This window comes from Anas platyrhynchos, chromosome 5, assembly GCF_047663525.1.
Source record: "Anas platyrhynchos isolate ZD024472 breed Pekin duck chromosome 5, IASCAAS_PekinDuck_T2T, whole genome shotgun sequence".
NCBI lineage: Eukaryota > Metazoa > Chordata > Aves > Anseriformes > Anatidae > Anas > Anas platyrhynchos.
The window spans coordinates 38,810,039-38,829,627 of NC_092591.1; the positions used below are offsets into that span (position 1 = coordinate 38,810,039).

The 19,589-nt window shown below is 38.3% G+C and overlaps 2 long non-coding RNA genes across 7 annotated transcripts in view; one reads left to right on the forward strand and one right to left on the reverse strand.

Annotated features, from left to right (window-relative positions):
* Positions 1-19,589, forward strand: part of LOC106016894 (uncharacterized) — a 313,059-nt gene that overhangs the window by 17,130 nt on the left and 276,340 nt on the right. The window contains exon 1 of one of the 3 annotated variants that reach the window (XR_011809727.1): positions 17,608-18,221. The exons of 1 other annotated variant lie outside the window; for it this stretch is intronic. This is a non-coding gene — a long non-coding RNA (uncharacterized lncRNA). Of the gene's footprint in view, positions 1-17,607; positions 18,222-19,589 lie in introns of those variants that run through there. One more of the 3 variants, XR_005266052.2, reaches the window with a different exon arrangement.
* Positions 1,643-19,589, reverse strand: part of LOC106016901 (uncharacterized) — a 53,413-nt gene continuing 35,466 nt past the window's right edge. Inside the window, exons 4-5 of one of the 4 annotated variants that reach the window (XR_011809725.1) lie at positions 16,289-16,472; positions 1,643-5,466 (exon numbers count right to left, since the gene is read on the reverse strand). This is a non-coding gene — a long non-coding RNA (uncharacterized lncRNA). Of the gene's footprint in view, positions 5,467-7,930; positions 10,232-14,261; positions 14,858-16,288; positions 16,473-19,589 lie in introns of those variants that run through there. The other 3 variants (XR_011809722.1, XR_011809721.1, XR_011809723.1) reach the window with 3 other exon arrangements.

The following is a 19,589-nucleotide window of genomic DNA, read 5'->3' on the forward strand; positions in this document are numbered from 1 at the left end:
AATTCCAGGTGAGTGATTCAGTTAATGATATTGAAGACCATAGGTATGGAAGCAAAATGCAATCCCAACTGACACCATCTTATAATAGTGCCTCTTGTAGGGCTAACACATTTTTCCCTTAGTAATTTTTTTTTTTCCCCACAATTTACCATGACTAACTTCTGAACAAAATCCCTGTATGAAATATTAAGACACAGTAGGATGCATTATTTTTCATTAATACTGTGTTGTAGAAAGTGCTGTTACTGTGCATTGTTAGGCAGTGCTCTCATCTTCCATACAATCTTGTCTGCATCGCAGAGCTTAATGAATCAATTCCTGAATGGCTTAAAAATATAGCTAAGACAGAAGAGCTTGTGCCCCTTCAGAAGTAAAGTAAATTGATAGTATCTACACAGTTATTTTGTCATAACTGGTTGATATGCTCAAAATTACTTTTAGAAAATTGAAAATAATTTCAGAAACGTTTTCCAAAAGTGATACAGAATTGTTCTGAACAAGCAACGAGTCACGGAAGTTGGCATGATAAGTGCTTTTGGGAAACTAGCTTGTTTTGAGCTAAACTGGACTACTTTTTTCCCCTGAAGGACAGAAAAATATAATACAAGAAAATGTATTATAGCTGTTTGCCTACTTAGCATTCCATTGCCTGTAGAGCGTTGCAGTAATCTGATATACAGCCGACCTAGTCCCATGCTACCGTATAGGGCTTGGTGGAATTGCAGTTCCAGGCTCTGCTCTTTGCTCCCAGGCTGGCTTTGTGCTCAGTCTCTTGGTGCTCTGCGTTATATCCTTAGCCAATTCAGCAGCAGTATTACACATGCTCGCAAGGGAATCTCTGTGCAGCTTTTCTTGCTAGAAAAGATAGGCTGCCTCATATGAGACCTTGCGTGTGGGAGGAGTACACAAAAGAACAGGATGATTCAGAGTCCTTAGAGAAGCAAAAACTAGCAGCAGGCTGCTAGAGCGCTGTTAGGGCAAACTGGGTTTGGTTCCCCCTGTGGCAGGAGTTAGTGTGGCAAAAGCCATAGCCTGCTTGTTGATGGCCTTCCCATCAGATCTGCATTTGTCTTCCACCCTTTACAGTGCTAAGAGGCAGTAGGGAAGGACAGAAGATGAAAACAGATACACACTAATTCAAAGTTCTGGGTAATTTTTAGTCATTCCAATTGCCATAGTAGCTGGTTGTTTTTATGTTAAAAATTTTGGCTTGGTAGTATCTTTTTCCCTCCTTCTCCCCCCCCCCCCCTTCTTCTCCCCCCCCCTCCCTTTTTTTTTTTTTTCTTTTTTTTTTAATCATTATTAATAGTGCATGTAAATAATTCCATGTACTCCTTTCTAATTTGCAGTTCAACCTCAGCCCTTGTGTCAGCTTGGATTTCCAAAACAGGAATATCTGCACTATCATAAAAAAGGAGATGAGGTTGCAGGTTTCCTTGGGGACAGTGAACATTAAGAGGCTCATAAAAAGTTCCCACAGGAATTTTGATAAATCCCAACCCTTTACTGGCTCAGTAAATTCCTAGGTGTGCTTGAGTCAACCAAATCTTTTGTATGGCCTCATAGTTCTGGAAAAGCTATCAGTGAACAAGTCTGCTTACCTGAGTGCCCATTTGGTGTAAAGAACTTCTGGATGTTTTATGGTTTCCCCATCCTATGTCTGAAGCAGCAGGATGACTGTAGATATCCCAGTGTCTGTCATGGACAATGTTAACAATGGGAAAACTACATAACTTCAGCAGAGGAGATGTAGGAAATTTAGATCAAATTGTATGACTGGTGTAACCATTTCAGTGGTAATAATTGTTTTCACAGGTGTATAGAAAAACGATGTGCAGATGTATTTATCTATATTTGTTACTATGTGCTTCATTAAATCAGGTTATAGCATCTGGGGAGTCCTTAATGTTTTCATCATTATTTTCATCAGGCTGTATTCTGAAGAGATGAAGTTCAAATAAATAATTGTAGTAGATTTAAGTTCCTGTAATTTCCAGTGATTTATTTTTCCTTGCAGACAAGTCAGTTGAGAGTAAACCATGCACCACCAATACTATAGTTTTGCATATGGATTTAATCTGGAGGCTTAATGCGAAGGGGGAAAGGTGAATGATGTGACTATTCTTTTCTTTTTTCTTTCTGATCTGGTAGCTTATTCAAGTCAGGAGATGCTCTTTGTGTTCCCTGAAGTAGTAATTGTGGGACCAACCAGTGCATTGTGATTCTCCAATTTTTAAAAGATTAAAATAATTCAAATTTTAATATTAGATAATTAATAATTAGATAATTAGTGCTGGAGCATCTTAGTTTTATCTTCATTTTCTCATAATGATGCTGGATGTTTTGAGGGATCCAATCACATCCAGTGGTCTGAGTCTACATTAATGAAATACACTCACCCATGAACTAAAGACATGTAGAAGGTATACAGAGAATTTATAAAATAAATGACAACACAGACAGTGGTAAAACCAACATTGATGGTAGCATGTCAGTAAGTATTTGCTCAGGAATAACTTCCCTGCACTTGTTCTCATTGCTTTTTGCCTGTTTTGAGCCAAATACTTAGAGTCCTGTAGCTTTGCTGTTTGCTGTAGTGAAGAAAATGTCAGTATTACTAATTCCTTAATGCCATGGGAAAGTGCCTGTCTATCAAACGTTAAATTTTACCTACTGGCATCAGAGTCTCCAGGATCCATTCTGGGCTTCCTCAAGGTATCTTGACCCAGCTCTTTCCTTTTCCTAAACCAAGCCATTGATGCCAGTAGAGAGAGCATCAGGAGAGCAACAAAACTTTTAACTGAGTTTTCAATCTTCTAGAATATTAACTTTCATCCAAGGAAGTCTTTGGGTGTCTCACATATGGAACCTCTTCAAAAGGAAAAACAAATTTTAAAGCAAAATTTAATGAAGGAAGTCATTTAATGGCCATTATGGTATGAATATTGTTGGTCTACCTTGAGGTAGATCTGTTATCACTAAATGGTACAAGTGAGACCAATCAAGGATCTCTGTAAGGATGGCTTCACTAGCCCTCATTTGAATGGACTCAGTCTGCTGGGAGGTGATGTAATTCTGAACTGCCTGGAGTTGCAAGTGTATTAAATAGGAAGCTGACCAGACCAATACAAATCCTTTTTCCAAGATTCAAAGTCTAAGAGGAGAAAAAAACAATAACCATAGTCAATGACAGGTTGGCTGCAGGAGGAGCACTCAGAGTCTGTAACATCTGCACTAGCATACCACCAGCAGCCAGAAGTCCAGCTGGAGAATCAGATGTAGCATAGAGTTAAAAAGACAGTTTAGGGTGGAAGCAGTGTGTAGAGTGGTGTAAATGAGTTGATCTGTCAACTCAATGGATAGCTTATGAGTTGCACAGAGAGGTTTGCCCATTCCTACCCCAGAGATTTACTTGCAAAGAGCACAGTGAGCTTGGGATGTTCTTAGATGTATTATGGACTTGGAGAGACATGAAGATAGTGAATTTGAACTCAGAATTGTTATGTTTTTCTGGGAAGTCTTTTCTTAATCAGTATAAATGATTTCCATCTACAGCAGAATTGAATCCAGACCAGAACAGAGGATCTCAGTCTGCTCATTCTGTAGGAGGGCTCAGATTGGGATGTGGCTCCAGCCTTTTTGGCTTAAACCCATTTCTTGTCTCTGTTGTGGTTTTATGAGTTGATATAGCAAATATGTGACATTTGCTCTCCTTTTTCTTCAGTTGGATTTTTTAGAGAGATGAGAGTTCCCACTGTAGGGTAAGGCAGAAAACAACAGAATAAGAAGAAGTCTGAATAATAACGAGCATTCTCTGCAGAAAACTCAGTATCTGGAGAACAACTATTATTTGCAGCCTCCTAAAGGTTAAGGATGTCATGGATGTTAATGCACAGACATTTGTGGTTGTTGATGGATCAGTGCCTTTTGGGGAAGGGCAGAGGCACAAACACCACTTTTCCCAGTGGCTGTTACCAAGCTAAGATGACCCTTTTTGTATTTCAGGAGTTTCTAAAGGGACAGCATTACCCACACAAAGAAGCAGTCTTACTAAGGAATCTCAGTGCAGTAATATGAAAGATCAGATTGAGTTCAGATAAGTTCTTTCTGGTAGTCATGTGGAAACATGAAAACATAATCTAAAAATGAAGCTTAAATCATAAAAAATGATTTTTTATTGGACACACAGTCCTGCTGGTTTTAGTCAGATGGAGATCTGATTTTGATACAGAGAATTTAGTGCTCAGAGACCACTGATACCATCTGGGACAGCACAGTCTCTTTGAAAATACTTTTGCTAGGCTGTGTATTCATTTGCTCACAACTTCATAGAGGAAATAGTTTGGATTCTGGACAACAGCTTCAAATAGAAAAATAACAGGTAGTCTACTTGTGATTTAGGAAATTGTCGGTATTGCACAGTAAGTGGGATTCATCATGTCTAGTTAGACATCTAAACTAATCTAGTTGCCTGGGCATCTCTTCTCTACTGTAGTGAGAGCTGGACACCTCCAGTGAGTGATTCGTCTATTTGAATGAAAAGTGCCAAAGATAGCTGGAAGGATTTGCTTCCTGGCTGGTTCTGTCTCTTTCCATTGATTATAGGGCTAACATGGAAATCTAGCATCAGCCAGACACCATAATACATTTGTTATGCATTTGATAGGCTTTTGTTTGATGATCTTGTAATATCATTCATTAATCATTTCCTCTCAGTGGACATTAATTGTCACAGCTAACCAACTTCAAGGTCTATCCACAACACCATCCCAATGAAGATGTCATTTATGCAGTGCTCAAGCCTTCGTGCTGGGCCTTTGTGCACCTTTGGAGCATAAGGAGAAGGAAAGATGAATACTGATGAGATGATTTTATTGACTTTTTTACATTTCTTGGTAATAAGCAACAGGTGAGAAATCTTCCCTCCCTTTCTCCTTGGGGTATTTTGAAATATAAACTTTATAAACTTTTTTTTTTTTTTTTTTTTTTTTTTTTTTTTTTTTTTTAAGGACGCTTTTCTCTGCTGTTTTATTTCCTTCATGAGACGTCAGAAGCAATTAAAAAGAAGAGCGATTGGAACAGTTCCTTTCTGGCTGGAGCCAACTTCACTCATGCTACAGTGACCTGGCTCTAATTGATACTTTCTTTGCTGCCAAATATCCCAGATAGCCATCTAAGTTCAGCAAAGTACTGCAGTGTGTGCATTGGCCTCTTATATGCTGCTGGTGTATCTGCTCTGTTATGCCTGCCTGCATGGAGCTGCTTCAGTTGAAAGGCTAGTCAACACTAGCACTCAGAACCTGTCTTATAACAATATTATATACTATATAATAATAATGCTCACTTATGTATTTTAATCTTCAGACCTCTCCCAGTCTTCATACTTGTATGTATCTTTTATGTATCTTCTTGATCCAAAGATATTCTGAGAATGGGGTTGAGTTGTGTTGCATCTTTTACCTGAAGCTGAAGCAAAAAAAAACAAACACAACAAACAAACAAACAAACAAACATTTTGTTTGACCAAAAACATTCTTTTGGTTGCTTGTATTCTTAGAACAGGGTTTGAAAAAGTGAATAAGTATGCATTGATAATTTTGTACTTATATTTCTGTGTGTGCAGAACCTTGTCTGAACACCCTGCTGTTATTGGCATATATGAGTGAAATGCTGTCTGCTATGCTTAGGCAAGTAAAGTTTCCTTGAAGAGGAAAGGAATTTGTGATAGGAAGTAATATTTCTTGGGTAAAAGCAGCAATAGTTTTGATGAAAGCTTCAAAGTCCCTTTGCAAGCACTGTAGGAGGTAACACACAGGCATCACACAGTTTGTTACATCCAAGCAGTTCTTAGAGCATTACATCTGAGAGTAAACATATATCCCAATTTAAAAGGAATAGATGCCTCTAAATTCAGTTAGATAGCTTTCCAGTGTCAAGAGAGACCTTCTGGATACAAAATAATCAGCTGGGAAAGGTTGGAAATTACAGTGTTGCATTGTCTTGTTATGAATTATTTCTCTATAAAATACTTTGCATTTTCCCCTATGAAGTATTTCCCCCTATGAAGTTGGTTATGTAGCTTGGCTTTTTTTTTTTTTTTTTTTCCCCTGAATGGGGAAAATATCATTATTGTATAATGATATCTAAATGATAGATTGTATCTAAAAATATCTTCCTGTACACAAATTCTCATGCTTTAGCTGACCTTAGCAGAATAGTATGGATTTATACCAGCAGAAAGCATGGCCCATTTTTGAGAATTTCCTTTAGTTCAGCCTGAGAAAGCCTAAATGCTGGGTCATTTTGCTGGAAGTCATCTGAAGTACATACATTGAGTCATACATCAAGTATGTATTTTGGAGGTAGGTGCTTTCCTTAACAGAATTTTCAGTGGGGAAGACACAACAAGCCTACAGTTATGTCTGTGCTTGATTTATTTTTTTAAACAAGTGTTCCAGATGCAGTTGCAATTTTTCACTTTGAGATTTATTATTTCACCTGTCTTCAAGTGAGAATGCGAACACAATGCCACTGGGAGCAGTGACTTGTCCTGTTTCATTGTATCTTGTACAGCAAGCTAACTTTGGTAGCCTCCACTGAAAGTCACTGGCTTCCCACAGTAATATTTTGCCATAACCACCAGACACTCCTATGTCTCCCCTAGCAGCTGGACTTAGGAATACCAGTACTTTTCCCCTTCTCTAGGCATTGACAATACAGGCAGCTATTTTTCTCTGTAGTGAATTTTCACATCTGGTGCTGAAACTGGAAAACAACAGGGAATGTCTACACTGCCCTGAGAGCTGTCATGATGTGTAAGCACCTCTCTATGCCTGCTTGCCCCTTAAAATAAGGTTTGTGATACAAATTTACATGATGGATTAGTGAGGGCATTCTGGAAATAGTTTATTTTCATGCCTGGAAGAATATGACACATCCACAGGTTACCTACCAATCTCCTGATTTTTATGCACAACTTCCTCTTGCCAATATGTCAACACTGTTAGGGTTATGAAGTTGAATACCTACTAGCAAACAACAGAGCTAACGTTGGCTATGTAGTCTTAATTTGTGCTCCTTTTTTGAATATGCGTTTCCAAGTTTTTTGATGATCACTAATTCTCCTTTAATTTTACTCCTAGCAAAATCACAAATAAAAAGTACTGGAATAACATTGTGGGAAAGAAAATATCCAAGCCTATATCAGAAGCAAATGTGAACAGATACTATCTTAGCTGAGGGTATACTTTTCCAGAAGCTGATAAAGAAAGGAATTTTCATCCTTCCCATAATGGAAAACATCATTGTTAGTTCTGAATTTGGTCAGAGCTGTTTTTTGTTTTCTTATTAAAATGCTCATTAAATATAATTTTCTAAAACTGTAATTTCTGATTTTGATTAAATGGGAGCCATTCTTTTTTCAATTTAGTTGCACTTTTCGGCTTTCACAACAGAATATATTCCTTTGGTTTCTCACATAATTTTGAGGAAAATTGTCTTTTCCAGACAGATGTTTTGAGGGCTCTGAAGAGATCTAAAAATGACCAGAATGTTCATTAAAGTGTTTGCGTTCCAGAATTGTACTAGAAACTTTTTTTATGCTATTACTATTTTTTTATTATTTATTATTATTTATTATTTATTATTTTTTATGCTATTACTATTTAATTATGCTATTACTGTTCTACGGAAGATAATGTTTGTTTGCTGACAGTTAACTAGAAGACCATAATAACAAAAATGGTCTTATATAGCACTTTATGGCATATACTAGATTTGAAGTTTTATTATAAAATAGAGGATGTATCTATATCCATTAATCAATCTGCAGGAGGCGATTAACACAGTAACACAAATACAGAAAGCAGTAAGAGTAGCATATAAAGTAAATTAAAAAAGAAACCAAGAGTGTCTTATCCAACCTTTCAGTTTAATGTGGAATAGCCAAAGGATAGGAACTCAGTAAAATAATGTTTATATGTTAAAAGTGCTTTTGGCATCTGTTCTTTATTGATGAGAACAATATTTATTGCCATCTGGATTTCCTAATTTATTTTTCTGATATTGCTTATCTGGGGTTGCCATAGGACACAAACAGCTGGATTAAATTCCATCATGTTGTGTCACTGTGACTCATGGCTTTTTTCTTATCTTTGAAAATTTATTGTTGTAAATAACCCCTCACTCTTTCCCTTTCTGAAGCACTTTACTCTCCTGCGGAAGTAGGTCTCCCTCCCACCCTCCCTTTTCCTTCTTTTTTTTTTTTTCTTTTTTCTTTTATTTCTCTTTTAAATTCCTTCCATTTCCCTGCCTTTCTCTTCTCTTTCTTATCCCCACAAATGCTAAATGGCTTTATAGAGAATATATCTGCCTCAGTATGGGACCTGTATATATATTTAATGTTGCTCAGACAATAATAATGTGTTTTGTAATGAGAGAGGTTAGTTAAACTTCATTTAAATTTCCCAACTGAGATTTCAGTCCACTTATTTCAGAAATCTTGACCAGATGACATTGGGACAGGGCTGATTCCCTGGAACTGTATGGCTAACTAAACTTAAAAGGCATGGAACATTTTATGGATATTAGATGACTAATGTATTCACTCTCTTCAAGCTGTGGTTGACTGTCTGAAGTCCAGAAATTCTGTATAAGATTGTAGTCCCCTTATGCAAAAAAAATTATTTGAAGAAATAGATTAACCAAACCTGAAAAGTCATAATGAGTGCTATCTTGACAATATTTCCTCTCTACTAAGCCAACATCAGTGACTGCTGTTTGAAAAAACAGCATTCTAGAACTAGATCATACACACAGCACTCCCTTTGAAACTGTGGTAGTTTTTTTTTTTTTTTTTTTTTTCCTCACAAACTGGGTATTTTAGGAATATCAATTCAGATGTAGCTGGAAGTCTTTCAAAAATGTAGAATCAAATCTGCCTCAGATTTTGGGTCAGACCACAGCGTGGCCATTTTGTGCATATTTTTTTTCAAAAATGCTATTTTTTCATTGCCAATGGCAAAAGCTAAAAGGAGATTCCTTGTTTGTCTCATGAAAGGGGACATCTGACAATGAAAATGGTTATTGTTCTACTGCAGATTTTCAGTGTTTCAAAGATATTTTTCTTTCAAAGATTTTGCTCAAATTTTTGGTCTTTCAAAGCAACATGCAACACATTGCTGCAAACATAATAGATACTCTTCAGGGCTCATTTTTAAATATAAGATTGAGCAAAAAGGCACTGCTTTAGGTCAGGTCATACAAGACAGGGTTCGGACTCTGATTTTAGATCAGGAATCCTTGGCCCAGGTTTGACTCTCACCCACTCCTGAAGAGGTCCAATAGCTCTGCAAGGTGCTCCCGTATGGGCGGTGATGGGAGCTGGGTGTTACCACAATGCTGTCAGGGCATCACATTAAGAAGTGTGTAAACATGGAGGAGGAGGCAGGACCAGTTCTGGTGTTTATAGAAGTCAAAGCTGAAGCATGCAGGATGTGGACACATTCTGGACAAGCCAACCTGACTCTGTGTAAGTTTGTCCAGGCAAGAGGTGGAAGAACTGACTGGGGAGACAAAGAGATCTGGGCAGATACATTGTAAGGAAATGACTTCTTATGTTTGTGGGAGAAGTGTGCCAATGAGAACAAACTGGCATTATCTACGTAATTGTAAGGGCATAAAAGGAAAATTAGAGGACTTGTAGAAACACACACATGACCATGCTTTTTCTTAAGTTAACACTAGCATTTCAGTGTTTACAGAAGCAACCAGCAATTCAAAAAATTTCACTGGCCTAGAAAATATTTTCTCCATAAGTTGTGACAGTATTTAGTCCAGAGAACTTGCAAAAGCTCTTGAAAATATGGTTCTAGCATCTGTCTGCCATGGGTGGAAAAGTGGAGGAAATGTTGCAAAGGCATATCAGTGGTGGTTCTGTGTGGCTGCATCCTAGTTTAGCATCCTGTTTATACTGGCCAGAGTTTGACACCTCTCCTAGGTAATGATGCTAGATAATATGAAGCAGGAACTTTAATTACTCTGTCAGATTTCTCAACACTCTGTAAAATTCCCCTTCACCATTCTCTCACTATCCCATTCAGTTGTTAATACACCCATAATTTGCAAGAAGATGAAGTAGCAACTTGTAGAACGATGCTCTCATTTGGCCTCATCATTCTGGGTGGCCGTCTGATGGGTGATGTCACATGAGGAGAATCTGGAACCAAAAAATCTAAGTAAAATCAGAATTCATAAAAATATTTTATTAGAAAGTCATAACTGGACTGAGGTTAGGTTGTTAAACAGTGTAAACTGAGCAACAATCTACAGTATACAATCTCCTTTGTACACAATCTGCAGTATACATGACCTTTTTTTTTTTTGCTGCTCCACTCAGATGTTATTGACACTTATCCCACTGACCTTAGTCATGCATGCATTTGAGAACCTGAGAACCATGCTGATTTTATTTTATTTTTGAGTTGTTTTGTGCTACATGAAAGAGCAGATATTTCTTCCAACTAAGATCTATTAGCTTTTGAGACTCAGATAAAACATTTACTGACAGTTAGTCAGACATGGGACTGCCCAGGTTCTTTCAAAAAAAACCCAACCTCTTTCCCTGAAAGATGTATGGCTAAAAAAAGTGAAAGGAGACAAATTGGGTGCACATACAGGTTTTCTGTGTGGTATATTCTGAGAGGTACTGAAATATGTGTTTATCACTGTGTTTCCAAGATGTTTGGGACATTGTTTATTGGTTAGGGTTACTTTTGGCTATTTCAGAGAAAGAGCAAAGTAAACAGATAGAACGATGAATAGACTCCCACAAGACTAAGTAAGGGCATGGTAGGAATTCACTGCTTAAGACAGATGTACATTTTAAGAACTATAAGCCAAGCACCTCTGGTTAAAATTTGGTATTTTATTCAAAGAAATACATTCTCTGTATTTCTCTGATATTCCTCCCACTCAAATCATTTCACTTTTTTACCCTGTTACTCACTGTTCTTAGTTGTAAAATTTTTCAGAGCCAAAGTTTTTTTTATGTGTTTATACTTATTCTAATAGTTATGATACCGCTTAGGAAACAAATGAAAAGCACTTGTGTTGGATAGAGAAAGGAAGGACTTATTTCCTGGGTAGCCCTTATAGTAGCCATCGCAGTCTGGGACCAGGCTGTGGAGGAGGAGTTGGAATGCAGAGGGAAGCACCTTGCAGTCCCTGCGGTGTGTCATGCTTGCTGTTAGAACAAATATAGCAAGGGGTAATCATTTTTCTCAGGAGCTGCAGAGATGTGTAGTTAATGTAAGCATCTGTATGTACCTATCTGCATTAGGAATAGAAACTGACACCTCAGAATTTATTCAGTTTGGCAGCCAAGAAAAGTAAACATTATGTCTTATGTCTTTGATCTAAAAAAAATGAGAAATTCTAGAGAGTTTTAAGCCATACATTCTGCTACACTTAAGCTCCACATTCAGTTTGAAATGCCAACTCTCTTTACAGTCTTGGTACAACCTTTCAGCTATACCTGAAGACATCCTTCTTTTTGGGCATCAGGTGTAGTGGTCCCTACCTATGCAACGATTGGAAAAGCAGGCAGCACAAATGGGTGAAATGCCACTGAGCAGACTGGTATAATGCCTCTTTTAAACCTTATTTAATGTGAAAATTTGTCTCTCAATTTAAACTTTGTGGAAAAGCTCTTGTTTTACTAAGGTATATCTCAAAGCTAAAAGAAGCACGACACAAAGTGTTCATTTATCCTGAGAATTCCTCGTATTAGTTGTATAGGTATAATTTCCTGTGCTGTATCATGTCACATACACACACACACAAAACAAAACAAAAAAAACCAGGTTCAGATGAGAAGTTATTAAACACTGATTTTTTTTCTGACTAAAATTTGAGCAGAGTGAATTACAAGGGACTTTCCATAATGGCAGGCTAAAGATATGTTCTCAACTTGTGGGGGTCCTAACAGAGACTTAGAATTAGTCCTCAGAATAGTTCTGAGGACTAATTTGCTTCTTCCATGAGAATATTTAGGATCAGGAATGCAAAGGTACAGCAGTCCATTGTGTGCCAAAGTAGCCAGAGAGACTGTTGCAAATATGGTGTCTTCCCTAGTGTGGGTGTATTCTAACTACATTGTATGTGCCAGCCTTAATCCTGATGGAAATTTATTGGAGCATTTTGGCAGGTCATCTTAGTGTCAGTTCATATGTGGATTTTAATATCAAATCCTGAAGTGCTTGAAAATTTTAGGAAAAAAGATGCTGTAACTTGTAAATACCAAGTAGTATTTAGAACCTATCTGTTCTAGGTCAGAACCTCGCCTTGATGTCAGGTTCCACTGCTTCCAGTAACAACAGCAGTACTTTCTGATGGATGGATGGGATCAGATGAAATAGCATCCAACATAAGAACTGATGAAAAAAAATAAAGGTAGGAAGTACTGAAGCCTGATTGCATTTGCATTTGTTTTTAAATGGAACCATTAGATGAGCTGAGCTAGGAACTGAGCTAGGATGAAAACGTTGTTTCTGACCTTATTTGTAGCCCATCAAAAACCTTTAATTTTTGAACTACTCCACTACTGTTGGAGTTCAAAGCTCTGCTATGACTTTCTTCCAAACTCGTCGCAGTTCAGACATCCCCCTTCTACTGGTGTGTCTGCAGCATGTGCTTGTTGTGACCATCCTACTGCTCCTGCTTGCCCTGTCTCTGCTTGTTTTGGCAGTTTTGGCGGCAGAGAACGCCGTGTCTCTTTCATGTGGTCTGCGTCACATGTGCTGCTGTGTGAGCCACGCGCAGCTCTTCGGGAGCACCCTCCGCTCACTGCGCCGCATGCTCTCTTGTGCACTTCCTCTGCAGATGGCTTTCCTGGCTCCCAAGGACCATGTGTTTTTTCAGTTTCTTTTAATGTGTGTACGCCCATCCCATGCAGTTCCAATGAAGTACGTGTTGTTTATTTCCTTTGCTGTCCGGCTCTGAAGGTTTAGATCTATGGAAGCAATTGCTGGCACTAAGCGCGAGAACGAGCTAACAGAACCTGCTCTTTTCCTAAAATGCTTATTATTCTCCTCATTCTTAATTCTTATTCTCCTCTTTGAGGAGTGGAAGTCCCCACTTGTTCTGTCCTTAACCATGTAGTGACTAATTTTAGCTATCATACCATCGGGCACCTATTGTCCACTAAGAGAGGTGGATGAGATATCCTCCTAAGGCAGGCATCTAAGATAGGTGGACAGATTCACTTTTCTGGGATAACTTTCCTTTTCCCATTGACACAGAAGAATCCTAGATGACAGAGCCAGGCTAATTGCCCCACTTTGAGATAGTGTTATCTAGGTATGATATATCCCTCTCCAGGCGCCCAGCCTTCATGGTGGCAAGTATGAGTGCTGTATCATTGCAAACTGCTGGCTAGGGCTTTTTCATCGCCTAATCCTATTATCAGCACTTTCCATGCTGCCTTGCCCAGGAGGACAGAATGCAGAGCTGAGTGTCAGAATAGGGACATGTGAGTGTAAGAGATAAAGACCGAGAGCTTCCTCATAAGTGGGTCAGTTCCAGACTCACATGAGGTATTTATTATATGAAACAGAGTAACAGGGTGGCCTAGATAGGAAGGACTGGGTAGTGGTGAGAATTTATAGAAAAGAAAAAACAACAACAACAACAAAAGAAAAAGGCAAAAAAACCCACAACAATCAAACAAACAAACACACACACAAAAACAACAAACCAAACCAATCAACAGAGAAAACTCAGAACAGTCAGAGGACAAACCTCTGATGCCAAATATTTCAAGTGCAGGTGGGAGATTTAGCAAATCCATACAGTCAGGACTAGAAGTGGATGCTGAGAAAGGGCAGGCTTTAGTGGTCCCCTAGACTTACTTCCTGAGAAAGCTAAATGTGTGCCATATGCTTTATGTATATCAAGAGCTATTCATTCTCCCATCAAGGCTGATGTTTTTATTCACAACTCCACAGTTTTCATTCAAGAGCAAAGCCTGAATGCTAACAGTAAGTTTAAAGCATTCCTGCTGATTCATGAGATTTCTCCAAAAATTGTTTTCAGAATTTGTACCATTTTTACACTTGAAGGTGTGCATTAGGTAAACTAACTGGCCACATCTGTGAGAAATAAGGCTTCCTCACATCAGAAGCAAAATCTTGCTTTTGGAAGAGCTGTTAAAATATTCCAGATTTTTATATCCTGAAATAGTATTGAATAGATCAAGTAAAACAGTAGCAGCAACATTTTTTATTTTGGCTAATGTCCAAGAGTTAAAAAAGAAAAAAAAAAGATACAGAGTACTCATTTTCTGTAGGGTTAGCAAGCGGGTGGCCCCAGGGATGCCACTGGGAGCTCTGCATCAGCAACCACTGCACAATCCATTTCCACGAGTAGGATGCAAGGGTGGTAGTGAGGGAGACTTCAGAGAAGAAGGGTTATTCCTCAGGGAAAAACTAGCATTACCTGAACTCTGCAAATCCCTAACTGTTGCAATGTAAGTCAATTAATGTGGGTCTGTGAGGTATGGGAGAAACAACAGGCTTTGAAAGGTAGTTTCCATCATTGCTCTAAGAAAAGGGTGATTAATAAAAAAAAAAAAAAAGGCATAAATGACATCTATGGTGTCATTTCCAGTCTGTGTCCATCTCACAGGAGAATCCTATATGCAATTGTTGAAAAAAATCCTGCATAGTGAGATCCTATCCTCATTTATACATAAGGACCCGGTCCTGAACTCATGCAGCATCCCACTGTTGTTTCTGGAAGACATCCATGTAAGAAGGCAAGACTGGACATATAATCTCCCTTAAAATGCTGTTCTCTTTCCCTGAAATGTGATGGAAAATGAAATCAAATTCAGTATTCTTTGCCATTGGAAATGACTCTAAAGGGTACCAAAGCTTTACTTTAATTGTATGTTTGTAATCTCTAGACATATTCCTGACTGACTGTGAAAGTCATCTTGGCACGTGTTGGGGAAAGTTGCAGAGTTATCTGAAGGCCAAATGAGGTGAAAGTTGTTGTGGCTAAAGTTCAAGTTTCTTTATACAGAATGAAAAAATACAAATGAAAAAGTTTCTTTTTTTCTCCCCTCTTTTCTTCTCTTTAATTTGAGAGAGCTTCTGTTTGTGTGAAACAATGAAAGGTTAAAAAAAAGGAAGCAAAATGTAGTGATATAATGGAATTGGCAATTAGTGATTGTCTCTAGCAACCTTTACGTTTTCATTATTTATCTCATTCTAACCCAGACAGTGATATCTGTGATGCTGCTGTTATTTTCTAATTTAGGAAATCTTTGAGGTTGGTTTTCCCTCTTTTTTTTTTTTTTTTCCCCTCTTTTTTTTTTCTTTCTTTTTTTTTTTTTCACTCTAAAAATTGCCTAGCACAGTCTCACCACTGTGGAAATAATACAAAAGCTCCATAGCTATATACAAGCAGTGAAATTAAGGAAATACATTCAGGTAGATTTATGTTCTACCTGAACATTTCTATGTTTATATCCTAATCCTCAACACCAAAGCAGTCCTACATCCTCCTGCACTCTTTACAGCATCCCACAGGCTAGTGCCAGCACATGTGCTGAGTATTTTGACCTCAGACCTCTGCTGATTGGGTTGTTATTTGGTGCCAAACACAGCAGCTGAGTTCTGCTTGCTGGTCTCATCCCATTCACAAACTTGAGTCTTTCTCTTCTACCCACTTTAATTAATTATGTAAAATTCAACTTTCTTTAAGATGCCTGCTCTACTTTCAAAGATGGTTGAAGATGGCCTGAAGGATCAAAAGTTACTGGGGCGAGTGCAGACAGAGCATGAACTGCCTTGAGCACTCAATTGTTCCTTCTCTAGAAAACCAGACAAAAATAATGTCAGGTTACAGTCCACCCCGTGAAAGTAATTGGTTAGGTGTGGCTACTGATAGCAAACAGCACATGAGCATCCAACAGCCTATTATGAGCAGTAACCAAGATTAAACCAATATGTTGGTTTAAATCTCAAAATTATAAATTTAATTCTTAGTAAATAGCATTGAACCTTATGCTTGCTTACACAGATGCCCAGCAAGTCCCTTGCTAATAGCTCATTAGTCATGTCTTGGTGCATGTTTGTTGGAAGCAACATGTTCTAGTGAATGAAATGCCGGAAGGGATCCAAGGGATTAGATTTCCAGCCCTGTCTCCTGTGATCAGTGTTGGTCTGTTTTCCTTCTGCTGACTACTAAACTGACCATGCTCGTGTCACACATTCAGGGGCCCTACCTTGTGTCTTCTTGTATCACACTCACATCACAAGTTTGCAGGTGATCTTGACCATGAGTTGAAGGGGACTTCAGCAGGTACTGATAATGAGCTCAAACATTCTGGCAGTCATTCCTGGACCACAAATCAATCCAGTCTTCCTGTGCGGAGACTCCTGTTCTCTGCAGCAAAAGGATATTATTGGCTATATATGAAAAGAAAAGAAAAAGGACTAAATCTTACTTAAAAAAAATAATATCCCAGAATGATACTAAAATTAATAAAAACATCTATAACCAAGACACTCCAAAATTTTTACATTTTCATTGGAATATAGTGTTGTCTTTCTCTTTTAATAAATGATAAATAGCAAAAAGGGCATTGAAACACATGAAAATGCATCTGAGAATGATAAGATTTCTGTATTTGATCGACAATTTTATTTATTTTTTAACATGGATCAGGTATAAAGGGCTCTGCTGGTCCAGTATGTTTGCTTGTTTTGACTACTGTGATAGCTACAGTTTAAACAGTCATCTCAGGAGAAAATCTGTTTTGAGTCATTGGGGATGCAAAGAGGTTCAGCAGTTTGTTTTCACACAGGAAATTACTGTTTTAAGGAATGGTATTAAGTATGAGGAACTCTAATTGCTGGTTAATTTCTTTTCATTATGAATTACTTTGTAGATTTTGGGATTGTGTCTGGAAGTAATCCCCAAAGTTGATGGAGATTTGGAGACAGAACTGATAAAAAAGTGACACCAAAAAAGATAAAAGAGGCTGATGAAAACAATTTTCCCTGTAGTGCAGCAATACACAGGAATCACAGCAAAGTTTCCTGTGGCATAACCACGAATAATAAAAAACTTATTTGTATTGTATATTGGATATTGTATGTTGGACACACTTATATCTTAGGACTCAACATAGAGAGTCAGCTATTGAAAAGTTGTATTCAGCTTACTTATAGTACTTGAAGGATGCTGCATTTTTATAATCATCAAAAAAAGACTATTATAGAGTTGGATGAAATTGAGTGCAACAAAATATAACACATTGCTGTGCTGCAGGCTTCAAAGAAATGCTCAAATCTGGCACTGCTTGTGTTATTTTATTAAATGTTTTACAACACTGAAAAATGAAATAACCCCTGTCTCAAGAGCCCTCTGGCCCAAGTGGTTACACAGGTGTGGACAGCATTATTCTGGAGTGCAAAGTGGCTTGATGGCACAAGTTTGTAGCAGAGCCCCTTCTGACAAAAGGAAGTGTTAAGGACAGAAGAGACAAATCTTCCTGCCACACTTTCTTAGTTGTGCCTCCTACTGCTTCCAGCTTCATTTCTGTTAGCTGAGAAAATAGAGAGGTAAAAGATGTCTCTCTGCAAAAACGTAACTGGTGACTGGGTATTGCTAAGAAATCAAACTCCTGCCAGCAGTGAACAACTGGGACCACAGAGGAGCAAGTGGACAGGGGATCTTGTTCTGCTCACTGTAATTTTAACATGAGAACAACAAGCCAAACTATCTTATACAGGATCATCATTTAGTGATTTTAGTCCTTTTTCCTGTTGGCCAGCTTGCTATGAACAGGCTGATTTTTCTGCATTTGTTAACTGATTGCAGCTGTTGAATGAAGACTGTGTCCTGTACTGAAGAGTCTTCAGGTGAGTGTGACACCCCTAGTCAATGGGTTGTTTAGGAGCTGTTTACAGCAGTTATTCACTCACCATGGGTTACAGGTTTGGCTGGTAAAGCTGTAAGGTAATGTAGTGGAGCTTCAGCATTTACAGCATTATGTCTTGCCCTGACCCTGTCGACCAAAGAAGTGAAGACAAATGTGAAGGAGTGACAGAGTTTTCATTTAAGTTTATTCATGTCAGATTATTAAACATGAAGGGAATGGGAGACTGAAAGTGACATGTCCGTGGTGTTGCATCATTGCATGTCTAGGAAAGGTGAGTTTTGAATTCCAGGAAACCATTTTATGTTATATTGAAATAACAGTGTCTACAGGTTTGAATGAAAGTGGTTTGTTTGTTTGTTCTTGGTTTTTGTTTTTACTTGATAAAAAGAATGTAAAATATCTCATCTATGGTGAAAAAAAAAAAAAGGTGATGAGAATATATTTCAGGAAGAAATAAAAATGGAAGGAAATCTCTAACATCCTTGAGTGGGATGAAGCCCTTTTTCTGAAATCTGCACATAAAACAGATGGTAGTAAGCACAAAGAGTGAATAAGTAGGTGTATTGAGATTGTTGAGAACTAGCATTTCATCAAAGACAAGTTGTTAGACAAATTGTACCAAGAGCAGCCGTGGGAGTTTTTCTTTCTGTGTGGTTCAATGAACTAGCAAGAGAAGGATCAAAAATGCCTCTGTCATCCAAGATTTCCATCTCGGATGGACCATTTTTCACTGGCAAGCAGCTGGTAGAGAAGGGAAGGAGATAAGAAAGCAGTGAACACAGGAATAGGGAAATAAATAAATGGAAAGGTTAAGAAAGGAGAGGAGGGGACTAAAGGTGGGAGAGGGGAAAAAGATGCTTCAAACGAGAAAAAAAACTAACAGATGGAGCTCCAGTGGAACTGGTCTGCCACAGTGCCCGTGTTTTCTGAAGTTATTTTCATCAACATGCTGAGTTTGCAGCTTCTCTTGTGTGGTCCTGACTGCCTTATGAATTGTGTTTTGGGGACTCAGAGGCTTTCAACAGAGTTCAGTGGAGCCATGGGGATTTACATTAGCTGAGGACCCCTCCCATGATTTATGAAACATATAATCACTGGGATTTAATTCTAAGAGGTTATTACAATGTAAAAGCATTCTTCAGAGACCTCTGGGAATAAAATAAGATGTTACCACTGTTTACAGGGACCATGCTAAAATATTAGCAGAACTCAGAAAACAGAGCAAGGTCAGATCTGTAGGAGGTGTTTTCTTGCTTAAGCTTGTGGTATGTTGTTGCAAAATTGCATACAACCTGGTGAGAAAAACACATTTCACTGTAGTGCACATAGTTACTGCAGAACAACAAGCAGCATAAATCCAGGTGACAAAGCCCTACCCTGGTTAGTGTTAAATATGCACAGTGCCCTGTGAGCAGGATTGCTGTACCACATATCAACATCTATGATGCATTAAGTCCTTTTGGGGAAGCAGAGGAGCATCTGTCCAACAGGTACAGGTGCAAAGACACATAGGAACCCCCTTTTAGGTCTAGCAAAGCTCTGAGGCCTACACTCCTCTGCCTGGGCCCCTTTTCTCCTCTGGCCTAGTGAAAATGGCCCTATCCCATTGGTTTAATGAGGCAGTGAATACAGAACAGAT